The 15,557-nt window shown below is 39.6% G+C and overlaps 1 protein-coding gene across 3 annotated transcripts in view; it reads right to left on the bottom strand.

Moving 5' to 3' along the window:
- The window catches only part of rnf144aa (ring finger protein 144aa), a 76,526-nt gene extending 63,168 nt beyond the window's left edge, over nucleotides 1-13,358 (bottom strand). For all 3 annotated transcript variants that reach the window (XM_060853185.1, XM_060853196.1, XM_060853204.1), the window contains exon 1: nucleotides 13,137-13,358. The gene's annotated coding sequence lies outside the window, so the exon portion shown is untranslated. The remainder of the gene's footprint in view (nucleotides 1-13,136) is intronic.
- Nucleotides 13,359-15,557: the final 2,199 nt, after the last annotated feature.

The raw sequence follows: 15,557 nt of genomic DNA, 5'->3' as shown, positions 1-15,557 counted from the left end.
AACCACTGAGCCACTGTGCCGCCCCAAACAGTGCTGTTATCATCCATCTCTCCTCCACACAACTATTTCTGCCATTATCCATAGGTCTCATTGTTTTACTAATACACCTATGCTAGAATAAAACCCATTCTAACTTTAAGAGGTTACACACATTACAGCTGTATTCTTTATGTGCATTTAAAAAATTTATATTGCCACTAAGATGATGAGTACTAGTGTTACAGGAACAACCTGTTCCTAGTTCACATAATCCAGTGTAAGATATAACTACTCATAAGTAACGTGTTTACAAACTGAAAAAGGTCAAGAATCAACTCGGTTGTTTTCTACCAGCCTAGTAGTTGCTTGATATCATAACAATAAATTCCCAAATAGTCTTCAAACGCATAAATAATGCTAGAAAGATCACAATGGAGCAGACCTTTGAGAGTTAGACATCCAAAGTCACCTGTTCCTCTTATACATATCATGTCTCATTACATATATGCTACATCCATTTGAAGGTTGGATTTTAGTGCCGGACTTTTTGACAGTTGGAATGAGGAAAGTTTTCCGACCGTCTCTTGTCATCCCTCACATTTGTTTTGAGGTTTGAGGAGGTCATGGAGCTTGAACTGCACAGTATGATAGCATCAGATCAGCTGCCCATGGATATTGCACACACCTGCATGAAGAGAGGCTGATGGTTGTGTATGAGGTGCACACTGATGGAATGCAAGCCCCTGCAGTCAACAAATATTCTTGGTTGTTCTGGCAATATTCAAACAGCTTCATGTACAGTCAATGACATCCTACATCTATAGAAAGCCAGCTAATCCGGCGAGACTGTGTGTTTTCTACACATTCTGACTGTGCCTGTCAAATCTTGAATACTTCTCTGGAATTTTGGGCAGTGGTGACGTTGATAGTCACTGCTAATGTGGAGTTAGTAGACAGCTTCTAGGTGACCTTCTAGGAAGCTGTTGATCACCTTGATTCTCTTCCAAGGTCTGTTTTAAGGAAATGTGCGCTTGCTAACCTTTGCTGACCCCGAAGGAACAATACCACAACTTTTAGAATTTTTATCCTTGGTTTCATATCCTTCCATATGTAAGAATCATTCTAATTTGATTGCAGAAAACTCCTGCATGCAGAAAATAACCCATCCCTGTGAAAGAAATATGACAAAACTCTTCTCCACTAGCAGATAGTAAAGGAGCTGTAAGCATAGGGATTTACTGGCATGTATTCCAAGCTGCTTAGTTTGGCCACAGTGCCTTTCTGTTGTGTTCACTGGAGAATTTCAGGAAGTCTGGAAAACCCTTGGACAAACATAACTGTTAAGATGCTTGCATGCATGGCTGCACAGCAGCTGCAAATGTATCATGCAGACTTTAATTTAGGTTAAATATTGTGCGTGCACTGCCTGGTTCAACAATTTAATGGTAGTGTGCAGTGAAAAAACTGGCCATGCACAACCTCAAAATCTTATGTGAAAAACTGCTGTAGACCCAACATTGAACTGGGGTGCATGGAAATGGTGCTCTGACAATCCACCTCTCCTGAAGGAGTGGTGCACATACATGCTCCATTGCAATGTGAAAATCAACAGACTAAATCTGGCTTCCCAACATACTCATTCCAAATTCCCAATGTCAATTTTAACCTACTATCCACTTCCAGCAAATTAAATTTCCACGTTATTTCTGCGTCAGTTTTAAATAGTTTTAATTGTTTTGCAGTAACTAAGGCTAATTACACAACACCAGGTTATAGTCCAACTGGTTCATTTGGTGGTTGTCTACCTGATTAACAAGCAGCGCTTTGAAAGCTAGTGTCTCCAAATAAACTACTGCTGTTGTGTGATTTTTAATTTTGTCCACCCCAATCCAACATCGGCTCCTCCAAATTAAGACTAATTATGTCATTAAAAAATGTGCTTGTACTGTAATGTACAGGCAGTGGTAAGTTTAATCCCTACTCACTATTAGTACAGAGACTTCACACTCTTCAATACATTTGAATAGGAAGTCAGACAGAAAGATGATCATTTCTTGATGCATCGCAGACAGCAACTTCAGGATCTCTATGTTTAACTGATCATATTAAGTTGTTTTTCACTTTATGTATAAATGCTGATGATCATTCTAAGCTTCTCCTTTATCCTTACAGTAACGTTTAGCCTGTGACACTATATAACAAGGAAGTTTACAGATTTTGAAGTGGAGCCTGATTGTCTAGAATTAGTACTTTACATGAAGTATTCAGGGTATCTTCAGATAACATTGATTTGGGTTTTCAGAGGGTGCCTCTGCACGACACAAACATTATGCATTTTTGGAGGACAGTCAGCACCTGAGCCTCAAATATTCCTCTGCATTATAATCTGCATTTGTCAAGTGTCAGCTAGACAGGTGGCAGCACAGTGGCTATATGATAAGTACTGCTACCTTACAGCCCCAGGTAAGCTGGTTCAAAGCCAGCCTTGGGTGACTGTCTGTATGGAGTTTACACATTCTGTGTCTAAGTAGGTCTCCTCCCTCAGTGCAAACATGTCCAGGCTAGGTGGATTGACAATGCTAAATTGCCCATAGTGTGCAGTCAAGGTGCAGTAGCCATAGGAAATGTGGAAAATCCAAGGGATAGGGTAGGGGATGTGGTGGAACTAGCTGGGATGCTCTTCAGAGGGTTGGGATGGACTTGATGGGCTGAATGGCCTGCTTTCGCACTGTAGGGATTCCTTGATTCTAACAATTGATTTTTTTTAAGTTATGTAAAACAAGATAATCCAGGACAGATTTGTCAGTCTATCCACAGTAATGCAGACATTAAAAAAAAGGCAAATTTTATTTCTTACAGGTTAGAGAGAACCTTATCTTTAATACTGTAGTTATTTAGACATCCAGGATCAATGTGGTGAGCAATTCAGATTTATATCAGTGAGTTTTTAAAACTGCTGCTTTCAGGATAAATTCAAGGTAATTGCAGTATCTTTAGCATCAGGAACATTTAGGATTGTGTCAAATTCGGCCTACCGCTGAATTCACTCTCTTAGAAACTAACGCCATTTGCAAATGTAAATGTTTTAAATTTTTCAGGCTCTCTGTTACATTCATGATAGCTCCAGCAAGTTTGAATAAAGACACCATTAACAGAGTAGCTCTAATTGGGAAAATTGCATAATTCCACTTCTGAATTTGCAAAATGTGTGAATCTTGAAGTCCTTATTGAAATACAGAACTTGCCAGCAGGCTTCAGCTCAAGCCTGTGCCTGGGTTGATTTTTCTCCCCTTTCAAATTCTGAAGTGCTGCAGCATTGGCTGAAATCTTGCATACAGTTTTCAGTCACAGCAATTTTCCTAATTAGGGACTTTATAGAAATTCATAACTGCACTAAAACCTAAATACACTTGTGCATCCTCACAATCTCCTATTTAACCTACTATTCCAGTGAAAATTACCTTATTTACTTCTGCAAATGACCAAGAAGGAATTTCTACAACATATTTTACAGTAACTGTTCTTCCGACATTCCCTCTCCCATTAGCCATCAATGAGTTTTCTTGAATGGCTCATTTGAGATCAGACAGCTGAACTATAACAATTTCTCTCTGTGTCAGTGACTCTGAAGTACTGCATTTCAATACGCTCAAGAAGACATGAGACTGTCATTTGGCCTACTAACCTTTCTGCTTCAACAAGCACCATACACAACATACAATTTTCTGGACTTCATCTAATTTACTTGACTTGCAGCAAGTGTGAGAGGAGCGGATAATCACAGGCAAAATGGAGCCTTGAAAAGCTTTTTTTAAATTAAAATAAAAGAGCCCCTTAGGATAAGTCAATGCAAATTTGCAATCTGTATCATTTAATTCAGACCAGTTTCATTCCCCAGGTAAAGCAATTCTCTTTATCAAGAAAGATTCATAGTTTTAGAAGGCATTTGATTGACATTGAATCTGCATCTCCAAATCATGAATAAAACATACTTTTTGAACAACATTGCACTTGAAGGGGCACAAACGGGAAACTAAATGTTACTGCAAGATGGCAAATGAGATATGATAAAGTGTTAAGGCAATCAATATTCTGACTATTTATGCCTGATGCTGGAGTATAGTACATGAATGGTAGGAGCTAGGTGATCCATTACTTTAATGCAAATGCCTAAAAAGAGATACTTTCGGTCTGTTTGATTGTGGGGTCAGAGTGAACCCCAAGATATAAGATATTTCCTGCAACAACTTACACCTTCTTTGGACCCATCTTTTGTGAGTTATAGCCTCACTTTTCCCTTCACCGTCATAATGTTGCTCAGTTGATTTCTCCAGCTCTCCATTTCATCACAGACATTCCTTCTTTGCTGTTTTCCCATCTGTATGCTCCACAGAAAGTGAAAATCATCTAGTTATGATTTTTTTAAAAATCCTTTCCACGGGTTGTGCACATCAACAATAAAGCCAGCATTAGATGTTGATCCCTAACTGCCCTTGAGAAGGTGGAAGCGAGACACATCTTGAACTTTTGGAGTTCATCTGGTCTACATACAGCTATCATGCCATTTGGAAGAGAGTTTCAGGACATTTTACCCGCTAACATTGAAGGAATGACAATATAGTTCTACTGATGATATGAATGACTGGAGCTTACAGATGGTGCCCCCGTATGTTTATTACATGTATCCTTCAAGATGGTATAGGTCATGGATTTGGAAGGAGCTGTCAAATGAAACTTTTACAAGGTGCTCTAAAGCAACTCACCAAAGGCGGATCTATGACAGTAGAAAGTAGTGGATTGGTACAGGGGGAGTTGATGAATTAAGTGGCAACTTCTTCCTAGACTCTGTTGAGCTTCTAGGTTCACCCATCCAGGGAAATGAAATACATTTCATCACACTCTTGGATTGTGTTTTGTTGATGATGGACAGGCTTTTGAGGGTCAGGAGGGAAAGTATCCCTACAGAGTTCCCAGCCTTTGACAAGATCTTATGGTCAAGGTATTTAAAAAGCTGGCCCAATTCAGTTCCTGCTCAATTATATCCTAGGGATGTTGTCAGGTGGGGGGTGGGCAGGGACAATTCAAAGGCAGTTCAATTCTCTCCAGTTGGAAATGATCATTGCCTGGCATTTGTGTTGGACAAATGCTACTTGCTTGATGTTGTCCAGATCTTGTTGCAGATAGGCACAGTTTGCTTCAGTTTGCATCAGGTGTGATCGGTACTGAACACTGCAATCATCAGGGAACATCCTCACTTTGATCTAATGATAAAGATAAGCTAATTGATGAAGCAGCTAAAGATAAATCTAAATCTTCGACACTACCCTGAATACCTCTGCAGGAGTTCCTAAGACTAACCTGATTGGCCCCCAACAATTACTACCATCCACAGTCTTCAATATGACCACAACCAATGAAGAGATTCCCCACTAATTCTTATTGACTTAAAGTCTGTCAAGATCTTGATGTCAAGGGAGTCACTCTAACTTCATCTCTGGAACTCAGATTTTGTATCCATGTTTCAACCAAGGCTGTAATAAGGTAATTAACTTGTAACATTGACTCTCTAAACTATAACTGAAAATGTGTTGCTGGTTAAAGCACAGCAGGTTAGGCAGCATCCAAGGAATAGGAAATTCGACGTTTCGGGCATAAGACCTTCATCAGGCTTATGCCCGAAACGTCGAATTTCCTGTTCCTTGGATGCTGCCTAACCTGCTGTGCTTTAACCAGCAACACATTTTCAGCTGTGATCTCCAGCATCTGCAGACCTCATTTTTTTCTCTAAACTATAACCACAGATAATGTTTGACCTGCTGCTGTTTCCAGAATTTTCCATGTTAATTACACAATTTGTTTTTAAGTAATGAGCGCTGACACATTTAAAATTGAAACAAATGCTTTTAGCATTACATTCGAAACTTCAGTCCTCAAGCATTAAGTTAGCTCATTCTCTTTCCTGTCATTCTTTTCCAAAAACTGTTGCTTTACTTTCCACAATCCAGCAGTGGCATTTAACACAGACTGATCATATTAATAGATTATCTCGAATAGGTGTTCTCCATCATGGCCTGTAAGGACCTGTGAGACAGTTTCAAGAGGAGTGCTAAAAAAAATACACAAAGAAATGCATGTTCTAATTGTTGTCTCAATCTGCCATCTTCCAGATCAATAATCTTTGTATAACTTGTTCTTGATGTTGCCACTCAGTTATGTCACCTGTCCAACCAGTGCAGTTTTACAGGGGGTTCAGGTCAGAGGCTGTCATTGTGTCTCAGGCATTGCCAGATGAGGCGTAGGGGCGCACAAAGAGGTCCACAAAGACTTGTTCAACATTCAGATTATCAACAGCAACTTCCAACAATACTGGATTTCCACAATTCAACATGTTTTGGCCAAAGACAAATATAGGTCTTGTCAGAACTATCACTCAGCACCAGCAACATGTTTCACATTAATAAGTAAAACATATTTGATGTGCATATCAAATTTTATGTAGAAAAAACATTACATAAACTTCTGTTGTACTATAGCAGATTAGTGGAACTTTTCAACACAAGAAAGGGCCCTTAGAAAGAAAATTTTTAAAACACCTGATTTGGAAACCTTTGAATTCAGACTGTTAATACTTCAATTTATGCACATGAAATTTTGTATTTCTAACATGTTGAATGGTTCTAAGAAAGGGCTACTCTATCCGAAACGTTACCTCTGATTTCTCTACACAGATGCTGCCAGACCTGCTGAGCTTTTCCAACAAATTCTGTTTTTGTTTCTGATTTAAAGCATCTGCAATTTTTCGGTTTTTACTTGAATGGCTTTATCTTTGGTTCTGATCCAATTCAGCATCTCCTTTAAATTAATGACAATTTCATCGCAATCTAAATCCTTGTACTTATATTGCATTCCTGGTAGCAATACGGACACAGAATTAATGTTCTGAAAAAAACTAGGGTAACTGATTCAAGATTCTCAGACTACATACAAAAGACTGGGTATATGGTCACAAAATCTCTTAACTAGTTCACTGTGGTGCAATTACCTTGGGATTGCACAAAACAGGAAGTCAAGAGTAAAATCAAGGTAAACAAAAAAGAGAAGCAAGAAAGGAGTAGCAGGGATTTTAAAAATGCACAGAAAACAGCAAATTGATACTTAAAAGCAGCTGTAAAGGATAGAATGAAGGAGGTCAGAAATATGTGCCATATAAACAATAAGCTGTAACAAAATATAAATTTCTCCTTCCATGCAAACAGCATTAATTTTAGTGTCCACACTTTGTGTGTATTTTCATTCATACAATGAAATGAAGAGAGAAAGGTAATCATAGCAGGGTAGTGGTTAATAATCAGATGATAATCAGCACAAGTATTGGGTTACACCATAATAATACTTCTGTCTGTCAAAGGATATGCCTGTTATGTCTGTAATTATGCACTGAAATATCCCTAAAATGCAGATTAATGTGAAACCGGAGAGTTATTCTAAATGCCTACCTCAAATTTCAAGCCATTCCATTCCTCTCAAGCAGAATGAACCAATACGATATATCACATTATTTTACTGCAGTACTTGCATCTAGCTTGTTCAGGGAAGGACTCATTGAAATATTTATTCTTGGGTATTCAAAACAAAACCAATTTTGTGCAAGTGCTCTATTGCACTGCATGCCATCGAATTTACTGAAAGTTGAGGATAGGTGGAGTGTGGGGGGTGCAATAAGTTTGGTGCGGGAGAAAATGTAGGTCCAGGATATCACAGGTGATCAGGATATGTGACTGAATAAGGCTTAAGGTGTGCAAGCATCTCAGTTAAAGATCTAGCATATTTGACATCTTGTGCCAAGGAGTATGATAATAAAGCATGTGGCTTCAATGAAATGGTGTACCATTTATGTGACTCCTTTCAAGGAGTGTATTTGTAATTTAATTTTAGCTTTGTCTGCATAAAATTTATTATAGCTTCTCAATCTTCACATACACTTTTAGTATTGTACACGCATTACTATGGACATAAAGTTCAACTAGAAAAAATTATCTTATGTTCATCATATTTCAGTGTCTGTAGGTATAGACTTTAAATATCACACAGCTAGGGTCTTAGCATGAAAATCCAAAACTCGACATCCAACTCACTTATTTCTGGTGCTAGTGGAAGAGTTACTTCTAATGTTCCAGACTAAAAGTTCCCAATTCCTCTTTGCAATAGGAAGATATAGAGATAGGAAGTAAAGCAGTGTAGAATGAAATTTAGCAAGAAAATTAGCTAAATAAATGAACAAAAGGAGAGCAAAGACAACAGACTGGAAGAGAAATGAAATGACCCATTTCCATGTTTAACATTAGCTCAAACATTAAATACTAGCTTCAATATATTCTGTTAGACAGTCTTAGTACCCAGCACCTCCTTTCAATTCAAGTTGTGTACACCAGCTCTGACCTCAATAAAGCCTTTAAGTTTAAAGTTCAGACAAGTTGCTATTGTGTCAGTGAGAAAATTTGCAGGGTTACTTGTATTTGTTTAAAATTACTATACAAGGATAATGTTTAAACCCTGCAATTTCCAATAATTAACTCAATTGCAAGCTTACATGAAGGCTATCATATCAAGCAGTGACTTGCAAGTACCGAGAACTCTGTTTTGGATTTTGTCAAAATAACCAGTTACCTTGGTCAGTCCCCTTAGTACAGCTCCAATAACATACCATAACGTTTATTATTCCCTAATTAGGTATTTTACAGAAATTCTAACAGTGGCAAAGCACAAACCTTTAATGTTTGACAAGCAACACATTTTTGATTCATGGAGTGGAAATTTCCCTGTGCATAATGCCTGAAGAAAACTTTCCAATGGACACCACAGTTGCTGTTGTACCAAGTTATTCTTAATGCCTGCTATTTCTAAATTGGCATTTCAGCAAAAAAGGGAAATAATAATTCACTGTACTTCCGACTATAATTCTATGATTATGATGATCAAAAGAGAGATAGAAAAAGCAAAGAAAAACAAGTGCTGAAGAAAATCTCACAGAAGTGCCTTTCAGAATTTTGTTTGGATTGCAGTATCCACAGAGATCCTGCTTCAGCTTTCTGTAGGCCAGGCTGTTGGCAATTCAAGAGATAGAAACAAATTAACAGTGCAACCACTGGTGCCATTTCCGAAGCACACATTTTGCTCACAAAATGCACTTCACATTATAAATTACTTGCCTCTGTAAATCTTACGCCAGTAAAGATCCATCTTTTCCTGGGGCTCAGAATGTGCTGCTAGTAGTCTGACCTTAGTCAGTGACATGTCTGAGCCATGACGTAAAAGTGTATTATAATGCATGTATGAGACACTCGGCTGTCTCGCCACCTGTTCACACATAGGCTTGAATTTTATTTAAAACAGTAGAACATGACACTAATCAATCTCCTGTGGTATCACTCACAGCAAGTTGGAAAGCATACTGTTTAATAATAATGTGAGATGTTCTTAAAAAAAAAGACAGAAAAAATTATGAGGTTCATAAAATGACTTTTGTTTATATACTGCCTTTCATTGCCTCAAAATATTACAATGAAGTATTGGAAGGGTAGTCATGATTGTAATATGAGAGATGGAAATTTTCCCTATCAGCAACATATCTATAAATAGTAATGAGTTAATGGTCAGACAATCTGTTTTGTGATTTTGCTTGAAGGATAAATAATGGTAAGGATATTCTCCTGTTCTTCAATCACAGAATGTTGTGTATCCAGATGGGGTGTTCATTTAACATCTGATATTAGAGCAAATGTTACAAAGGTGAACCCAGTACTTTCAATTTTTAAATATTATTGACAGAAGAAGAACACTGGGAATGGGAATAGATTGCTCAAGCCCTTGAATCTTCTTAATTAGATCATCACTGAAATGTTGCTCAATGCTATCTTCCTAAATTAGCTTAATATCACTCATTTAAGAAAAATCCATCCCATTGTTGTGTACTACCATACCTTCTTGCAGCCATTGGGAAGGCATAGGCTTTTGATATATTGTAGTTTATTTATTTGTGGGATTTGGACATTACTGACAAGAGAGCTTTTATTGTTCATCTGTAATTGCTCTCAGGTAGGTGGTGGTGGGCTAACTTCATTTGCTGCTGCAGTCCAGACAGTGAAGTCAATCCTACAGTGTAGTTAAACAACAAGTTCCTGAATTTTGATTCAGCCACAATAAAGGAATATTTCTGAGTAAGAATGGTATGTGACTTGGAGAGGAACATGGAGATGCCTTCTGTCCTTGTCCTTTTACTTGGATATGGACTTGAAATGCCACAGAACAAGTTTTAGAAATTGGAATTCGGCCAGATAGCTATTTTCCTGCTACACAAACACAAAGGGCCAAATGGTTTTTTCTGTTGCAGAGATTTTTAGTATTTCATGTGGTTGGGGTCAAGGGTTTAGATCTGGTATTGAAGGAGCTACTATAGCGTGTCTTGTAGAAGGTACACACAGATCAGAGTTGTGTGTGTGAAGGAGGGAATGAATGCTTAAGGTCCATGATGGAATGCTGTTTTGTACTAGATGGTCTTTAACCTCTAATGTTTTTGGAACAGTACCATCTAGGTACATAGGATGCATTCAGTAGCTTCCCTGACTTCTAACCCTAAAGATGTTGAGAAGACTTTGGGGAGTCAAGAGATGAGTCATGCTTCAGAACACCGAACCTTTGAAATGCTCTAATAGCCACAATATTTAAGTCATTGCTTCTGTTAAGACAGAGTGGCACCTGGGATGGTAATGGTAGGGGCTAAAGGTAAAATCACCATAGTCCTACCAGACCATAAGGTTGTTCCCACATTAGATAAATGATTGGTGGTGATTTAATCTGAAGGTCACTTCACCTCAGGCCAGTATAGAGGTTGAGAACAAAAATCCTTCACTCTAATTTCAGTCAATGTGGGAATTGAACATGTGCTGTTGGTATTACTCTGCAATGCAAACAAGTTAACTGAGCTAAACATGCCCCCAAATATCAGGTGGAGGTGCTTAGATTTTCCCTGCTTTTTGATGGTCATTTTCATTGGCTTCCAAGATGGAATTTTGCAAAGATTAATTTGAAGAGCAACAGTAACTAACAGAAACAGTACAGCATCATACTTAATTGATCCATTTGATTGCCACTCTCCTGAGTCACCACTTATGAAAGAAAAAAAACTATTTACAATCCAGATTAGATTCTTGATGTATTAGGATTTTCATAAACATTTACACTCTAAAAGATGTTTTGATGAAACCACCATATGTAAACCACCTAAGAGCACTGAGATCAACTTGGTCTAACTCAACCCTGTCATGTCGAACCAAGCTCATAGAAGCTGCCATTTACACTTTCCTAGCAGCACAATTCTGAGCCTCAGTATCACAGTGAATATTGGGACAATCACTGGATATACTCCCATGAACACATTATCAGAGATGCAGAGACTGCCCCCCAGATTTAGAATATCACTGTTATGAATGATGCAAGACATGTTTATTAGTTAATGCACAGTGGTGCTTTGAGCTTTCAAATCAGTCAGACCATGTGTCTCTATATGGAGCGCACAAGCCTTCTCTGGCAAAATTGAGAGTGTGTTACTTAATGTAGTTATACTAGCAAGCACTAACAAGACAATGTTAATATTTACAAGATTGGAGATCATCAGGTCTCTCACTGTAAAAAATTAAACCTTTTTGAAACCTTCACACTCTGGTCATCTATTGACATTATGTTAAATATAAAATTCTCTTCATCTTCTAAATTCCCCCATAATTACATCCATACCTCATACTTGCCTCATGAAGTATGACATCTCTTCCCATTCTGTCTTCTTATTTCAGACTCTTTTTCAGTCACACCAGTGGCAAAACTGACAGCAACCTTAGTCACAAACTCCTAAATTGAATTCCCTTTCTTTAAAAATCTTATAGAATCATACAGCACGGAAACAGACTCTTTGTGCCAACCAAGCACTCACTTTAACCTTTCTCCTCCATGAGTCCTTGTCTACATCCATTTAAAAATGCATGATTTCACTTTAGACTTCCTGCCCTGACTTGCACCTTCAGAATAAAAAATAAGATACTCGAAGATAGTACCATCCCTTGTGAATATTTAGGGAAGAATTTTATTTTTTTAAAGTGAGGTTTGCTTTTCAACAGTGTGAATAGATTTTAAAATTCAAGCTCATGCTAAAGATTTAACTGTAGTCTATCCAATGTTCAAAATTAATTACCTCTCCCTGAAGAGGATTCTACATAACAAACTATATATCTAAATGTTCACTCATTTCGTGAAAATACATTTGTTCATGTCAAAACATAACCCATAGATACTGACAACTCCATATATGGACCATGATGCACAAGCTATATAGGAACCTCTCTAAACAAGAAGCAAGTGGCGTTAAAGTCTGGTTATTTTCCATGAATTGATCACTTGTATAAAACGAAATATGTGACAAAATCAGGATGATATCAAAAATAGCAATGCTATTATCTGTAATATTTAGAAAGACAGGGATGAAATCTACTATATATGCCCGATTTTAGAAAGGATTTGGCAGCTCGCATCCTGGATCATTAAGTACATCTGCAAATTAAAGCTAAAAATGGAATCAATTCTACAACGTCTAGGCATTTCCTTAAATAAGCACTCGGTGCATTCTGATGAAATGGAAGTCTTTGGCTTAAGAGAAATGTACGAAGTAGCAATCTGCTTACCACTGATGCACCGCCACCTCTTATGATTTCGCAAACATTACAACTGGAACACGGTTAAGTGCCAACGTCAGGCGACAAGTAAGGACTCAGAGAGAAAATAAAAAAATCACGGCAAGCAGTTCCTTTGTGCCGAATTCGCCTACGTCCGTCCGACTGTCATCTTAACTAAGTACATGTACTGTATTGGTACTAATGTGACACATATGCGATTTTGACTGGCTAGACGCGATCTCGGTGCAGGGAAACAAAGCAATGGGTGCAGAACCTCCTTCGTTGTCCGCCTGGTTTCAAAATAAAAGCTTACCACATTTCTGACCATTTCGGAGATAAAGTTGGCAAATGCATAAACCGTAATGAGAGCGGATCCGGAGTCGTGGATCATTTCAGATTCCACTCCGCGCACAAACATACACACACTAGACCCACCTTTGTCTCTTTAGTTGGGGGTTCAGTTGCAAAACCTGTCGAAACAAAAGCTGTTCAGTAAAGCCCTGTTCTTTCTCCGCTCCCGGATACTCTGCTCAAATTCGAGTGTTGTGTATCTTTGTGCGTGAGACTGTGTGTTTGCTTCGCTTCCCTATTGTCTACATAGGTGGCACTTGCTGCACCCGGCAGTAGAAACGCGACACAGATTGCACTCCATGGGCGACTAGCTGCGTCATTGCCAGCATCGCCAGCCAGCCCACCTCCTGGGCTGCGCTTGCTGCACCAGCGGCCAATGAAACCCCAGCCACCATCGAACCGGGAGAACGTGTATCTGTCTGTGTGTAGGGTGGGGGAGAAGCAATGTGTACAATGGCAGTGGAAGACCGGGTGAACCGGTCAGCGGGACAGTAACAATGGAACCCCGGGTGAACCGTTGCTAAGTGGGGGTACAGTGGTAATGGAACGCTGGGTGAACCGTTGCTAAGTGGGGATGCAGTGGTAATGGAACGCCGGGTGAATCGTTGCTAAGTGGGAGGTACATTGGTAATGGAACACCGGGTGAACCGTTGCTAAGTGGGAGGTACATTGGTAATGGAACACCGGGTGAACCGTTGCTAAGTAGGGGTACAGTGGTAATGGAACACCGGGTGAACCGTTGCTAAGTGTGTGTGTGTGTGTGTGTGTGTATATGTGTGTGTGTGGGGGGGGGGGTACAGTGGTAATGGAACGCCGAGTGAACCGTTGCAAAGTGGGGGGTACAGTAGTAATGGAACTCCGGGTGAACCGTTGTTAAGTGGGGGGTACAGTAGTAATTGAACTCCGGGTGAACCGTTGTTAAGTGGGGGTTATAATGGTAATGGAACGCCGGGTGAACCATTGCTAAGTGGGGTGGGGGGGGGGGTACAGTGGTAATGGAACGCCGGGTGAACCATTGCTAAGTGGGGTGTACAGTGGTAATGCAACGCCGGGTGGACTGTTGCTCAGCAGCGGCTGGAACGCGGCCCCTTGCTGCCGTTTGCCTCTTGTATTGAGGTGATAGCGACTCGACCTGGCCTTATAGTCTTGTTGTCGAAGTTGCATTGGTGGGATAAGGGAAGGGATGAAGGGTTTGGTTCCATCTGTCCCCCTAAGAGAGTCGTGGCACTGATTCCCTTCCCCCGCGAGGTTAATTACTGCACGCGGGTTTTAATGCGGTTGCAAAAACTAAAACAGGGACACATCCATTGCAATGTTTAGGAAACGCCACTGGGGCTCTTTTACGCAGTGAGTGAAAGGGAAAGTTTAATTTTATTCTTTCATCGGACATTACCGGCACTGGCAAAGGCACCGTTTCGTTGCCCGGCTCTAACTACCTTTCAGAAATGAAGATGGATTATGGGACCGCCACCTTTACTTTGTGCAAATGATGCAGGGATATACACAATACTGTCAGGAGCCATTATTAGAATTCTGAAGTAGCCAAAGTATTTGCAAAGTATTTACGTTTATGGCCACTGGGGGATTCAGCCCTGTTAATACTATTAAGTGTCGAGGGTAGATGTTTAGATAGGTTCTAGTTACAGAGTCACAGAGAGGTATAGCACGGAAACAGACCCTTCGGTCCAACTTGTCCATGCTGACCAGATATCCAGACCCAATCTAGTCCCACTTGCCAGCACCTGGCCATATCCCTCAAAACCCTTCCTATTCATATACCCTTCCAGATACCTTTTAAATGTTGCAATTGTACTAGCCTTCACCACTTCCTCTGGCAGCTCATTCCATACACGTTCCAACACTGACATGAAAAAGTTGCCCTTGGGTCTCGTTAATATCTTTCCCCCCTCACCCCAGGGAAAAGACTTTGTCTACTTATCCTATTTATGCCCCTCGTGATCTTATAAACCTCTATAAGGTTATCCCTCAGCCTCTAAAGCTCCAGGGAATACAACCCTAGCCTATTACACCTCTCCTATAGCTCAAATCTTCCATTACCATTGCATCCCCACTACACCTCCAATTTGGTGTCATCTACAAACTTACTAACTGTACCTCTTATGCTTACATTCAAATCATTTATATAAATTATGAAATGTAGTAGACCCAGCACCGATTCTTGTGGCACTCCACTGGTCACTGGCCTCCAGTCTGAAAAATAACCCTCCGCCACCACCTCTGCCTTTTACCTTTGAGTCAGTTCTGTATCCAAATGGCTAGTTCTCCCTGTATTCCGTGTGATCTAACCTTGCTAACCAGTCTCCCACCTTACTGAAGTTCATTTATATCACATCAATCACTCTGCCTTCATCAATCCTCTTTGTTACTTCAAAAAACTCGATCAAGTTTGTGAAACATGATTTCCCATGTTCAAAGCCATGTTGACTATCCCTAATCAGTCCTTGTCTTTCCAAATACATGTAAATCCTGTCCCTCAGGATTCCC

Source organism: Hemiscyllium ocellatum, chromosome 3 (genome assembly GCF_020745735.1).
Source record: "Hemiscyllium ocellatum isolate sHemOce1 chromosome 3, sHemOce1.pat.X.cur, whole genome shotgun sequence".
Taxonomy (NCBI): Eukaryota; Metazoa; Chordata; class Chondrichthyes; order Orectolobiformes; family Hemiscylliidae; genus Hemiscyllium; species Hemiscyllium ocellatum.
The sequence above is the reverse complement of the archived record's forward strand: the minus strand, read 5'-3'. Positions and strand labels throughout refer to the sequence as shown.